Source organism: Nansenia antarctica (assembly GCF_963989245.1).
Source record: "Nansenia antarctica genome assembly, chromosome: 16".
Taxonomy (NCBI): Eukaryota; Metazoa; Chordata; class Actinopteri; order Argentiniformes; family Microstomatidae; genus Nansenia; species Nansenia antarctica.
Genome location: NC_137686.1, coordinates 8,261,837 through 8,266,486, shown reverse-complemented (window position 1 = coordinate 8,266,486; position 4,650 = coordinate 8,261,837).

Here is a 4,650-nt window from a genome sequence, read left to right as displayed (position 1 = left end):
ATCCTGAGGAAGTGTTGCCAGTAGCCGCGGTCCTCTATGGTCCTCCTCTGGTCCTATCCCCTCTTCTCTCTTCTCTCACTTCAGATGAGACGAGACGACTGGACGTGAGGGAGGGGAGGGGGGGGGCGGGGGGACGGACGTCATCGCGTTCAAGTGGACGGGACGGTGGAGTGGGGCGGGTTCAAGTTGTGTGTGTGTGTTGTTGTCTGATGTATGAATGAATGATGATAGTGAATGTTTTGCTATTCATCTTTTCAACAAAATATACAGGTGTTGGTCATATAATTAGAATATCATCAAAAAGTTGATTTATTTCAGTAATTCCATTCAAAAAGTGAAACTTGTATAATGTATACATTCATTCCACACAGACTGATATATTTCAAGTGTTTATTGCTTTTAATTTTGATGATTATTACTGACAACTAATGAAAACCCCAAATTCAGTATCTCAGAAAATTTGAATATTACTTAAGACCAATACAAAACAAGGTTTTTTTTAAATGTTGGCCAACTGAAAAGTATGAACATGGAAAGTATAAGCATGTACAGCACTCAATACTTAGTTGGGGCTCCTTATGCCTGAATTACTGCAGCAATGCGGCGTGGCATGGCATGGAGTCCATCAGCCTGTGTCACTGCTCAGGTGTTATGAGAGCCCAGGTTGCTCTGATAGTGGCCTTCAGCTCTTCTGCATTGTTGGGTCTGGCGCATCGCATCTTCCTCTTCACAATACCCCATAGATTTTATATGGGGCTAAGGTCAGGCGAGTTTGCTGGCCAATTAAGAACAGGGATACCATGGTCCTTAAACCAGGTACTGGTATCTTTGGCACTGTGTGCAGGTGCCAAGTCCTGTTGGAAAATGAAATCTGCATCTCCATAAAGTTGGTCAGCAGCAGGAAGCATGAAGTGCTCTAAAACTTCCTGGTAGACGGCTGCGTTGACCCTGGACCTCAGAAAACACAGTGGACCAACACCAGCAGATGACATGGCACCCCAAACCATCACTGACGGTGGAAACTTTACACTGGATTTCAAGCAACGTGGATTCTGTGCCTCTCCTCTCTTCCTCCAGACTCTGGGACCTTGATTTCCAAAGGAAATGCAAAATGTACTTTCATCAGAGAACATAACTTTGGACCACTCAGCAGCAGTCCAGTCCTTTTTGTCTTTAGCCCAGGCGAGACGCTTCTGACGCTGTCTCTTGTTCAAGAGTGGCTTGACAAAAGGAATGCGACAGCTGAAACCCATGTCTTGCACACGTCTGTGTGTGGTGGTTCTTATATATATATATGAAAACTGCTCGGAAACATATCCCACGAGGCTGTAGAGTTGAATATATACCTGGACTTTCAAAGGACTGTGCAGGACTCTATGACAACTACGTCAGCATGTTTGAAGCAGATCCCTTCTCAGATGAAACAACTGCCCAAGGCGAGAAGGTGATGGAAAGCATTGCCCAAGAGCGAAGCAAGACCTGGAATGCTCTCATTGAGTCCACAGACATGTCAAAAAACAGCAAGAAAGCATGGACACTTATTCACAAGCTACGGGGTGATCCTAAAGCAGCTCCTCAGCACCCAAAAGTCACTGCAAACCAAGTTGCCAACCAATTGCTTGAAAATGGAAAGAGTAGAAAGAGAGGGAAAAAGACCAAGCTGAACCGCAAGAAATACATTGAGGACCCTGCTTTTACAAGACAGCTTACTATGGAAGAGCTGGAAGGGGGAATCTCTATCCTCAAACCAGGAAAGGCAATTGGACTGGATAACATCGCAACCGAACAGATCAAGCACTTCGGTCACAAGGCAAAGACGTGGCTTCTACAGCTCTACAATGAGTGCTTAACAACACACAAGCTCCCTAACATCTGGAAGAAAGCCCACAATATAGCACTGTTGAAACCGGGGAAAGATCCATCCGCTCCTAAGAACTTCAGACCAATCTCACTTTTGAGTCACACCTACAAGCTCTTTGAACGTCTGATCCTCAACAGAATCTGTACCTTTGTTGACGAACACCTCATCCCTGAACAAGCAGGTTTCCGCCCTGGCAAGTCAACAAATAGCCAAGTACTCAACCTCACCCAGTACATCGAAGACGGATACGAGGAAGGGATGGTAACTGGTGTGGTGTTTGTCGACCTCTCAGCTGCCTATGACACAGTCAATCACAGACGTCTCCTCAGCAAGATCCTGGAGACCACAAGAGACACCCGTCTGACAGAACTGATTGAAAGCATGTTTGAAAATAGGCACTTCTTCGTTGAGCTAGGAGGAAAGAAAAGCAGGTGGCGAAAACTCAAGAATGGCCTTCCACAAGGAAGTGTGCTTGCACCACTTCTCTTTAATATCTACACCAACGACCAACCAAAAAGCGCAGACACCCGCCGCTTCATCTATGCAGACGATCTTGGCATAGGTGCACAAGCCACTGATTTCACAGTTGTGGAAGACAGACTCTCCAACGCTCTGGCAGAGCTAACACCATACTATGAAGAGAACCACCTACGTGCAAACCCATCTAAGACACAGGTGTGTGCCTTCCACCTGAGAAACCGTGAAGCCAAGCGCCAACTGAAGGTCAGCTGGTCAGGAACCTCCCTTGAACACTGTGAGCACCCAGTCTACCTAGGGGTAACCCTGGACAGATGCCTCTCTTTTAAGACCCACACTGAGAAGACCAAGTGTAAAGTGAGTGCGAGGAACAACATCATCCGCAAGCTCACTGGCACAACCTGGGGTGCTAACCCACAGACTCTGAAGTCAACCGCACTAGCTCTCTGCTACTCAGTTGCCGAGTATGCCTGCCCAGTATGGGAGCGAGCTGCCCATGCCAAGAAGCTGGATCCCGCCCTCAATGCTAGCTGCCGCCTTATCACAGGCTGTCTGAAATCAACACCAACAGACCGTCTGTACATCCTGGCAGGCATAGCCCCACCAGAGCTACGACGAAATGCAGCAAGCAAAAAAGAGCGCCAACAACAGTCTACTGACCAAAGACATCCTCTCTTTGGCCATGGCCAGCCAAAAGCCGCCTTAAATCAAGGAAAAGTTTCCTGAAGAGCGTCCCGCGACTCCCGCCCCTCGGAACACTGAGCACAAGCAGTGAAAGAGTCACTCGGTGGGAAGAAAGGCTGGACAAACTCCCACCAGTAACAACAATGGAGCTAAAGGCGAGCGAGGCACTGCCCCCTGGAGCAGACACCAACTACGCAGTGTGGAAATGCCTAAACAGGATAAGATCTGGTGTTGGACGTACAAAAGCCACTCTCGCCAAATGGGGATACCTAAATGACGGGGACGTTGTGTGCGACTGTGGCACTGAACCACAGACCATGCAGCACCTCCTGATATGCCCCCTGCTGGAACAGCCCTGCACATCAACGGACTTGGCAGAGTTCAATGAGAAGGGACAGCAATGTGTTCAGCTGTGGTTGAATCACATCTAGCCAAGCCTTGTAACTGACTCTCTTGTGGACACGAAAAGAAGAAGGTGGTTCTTGAAGCACTGACTCCAGCTGTAGTCCACTCTTTGTGAATCTCCCCCACATTTTTGAATCGGCTTTGTTTCACAATCCTCTCCAGGGTGCGGTTATCCCTATTGCTTGTACACTGTTTTCTACCACATCTTTTCCTTCCCTTCGCCTCTCTATTAATTTGCTTGGACACAGAGCTCTGTGGACAGCCAGCCTCTTTAGCAATGACCTTTTGTGTCTTGCCCTCCTTGTGCAAGGTGTCAACGGTGGTCTTTTGGACAACTGTCATGTCAGCAGTCTTCCCCATGATTGTGTAGCCGACAGCACTGGACTGAGGGACCATTTAAAGGCGTTTGCAGGTGTTTTTAGTTAATTAGCTGATTAGAGTGTGGCACCAGGGGTCTTCAATATTGAACCTTTTCACAATATTCTAATTTTCTGAGATACTACATTTGGGGTTTTCATTAGTTGTCAGTAATAATCATCAAAATTAAAAGCGATAAACACTTGAAATATATCAGTCTGTGTGGAATGAATGCATACATTATACAAGTTTCACTTTTTGAATGGAATTACTGAAATAAATCAACTTTTTGATGATATTCTAATTATATGACCAGCACCTGTATATCTTCAAGATGAAGTGTTTTTTACAATTCATTGCCAAAGTCACTGTATTAACAGGTTGTGTGTGTGTGTGTGTGTGTGTGTGTGTGTGTGTGTGTGTGTGTGTGTGTGTGTGCGTGTACGTACATTTCTGTGCACACCTGTGTGTGTGTGTGTGTGTGTGTGTGTGTGTGTGTGTGTGTGTGTGTGTGTGTGTGCGTGTGTGTGTGCGCGTGTGCATTGTCTGAATGAATGGTAACAGTGAATGTTTGCTATTCATCTTTTCAATAAAATATATCTTTAAGATAAAGTGTTTTGCAATTCATTGCCAAAGTCACTGCATTGACAGGGTGTGTGTGTGTTTGTGTGTGTAAGTTTCTATGCACGCCTGCGTGTGTGTGTGCCTGCATGTGTGTGTGTGTGTGTGTGTGTGTGTGTGTGTGTGTGTGTGTGTGTGTGTGTGTGTGTGTGTGCCTGCGTCTGTGTGTGCGTGTGCGCGCATGCACGCGCGCATTTGTCTGTCTGGGTGTCTGTGCAAATCACTTATGGAAAACAAACCAGAGT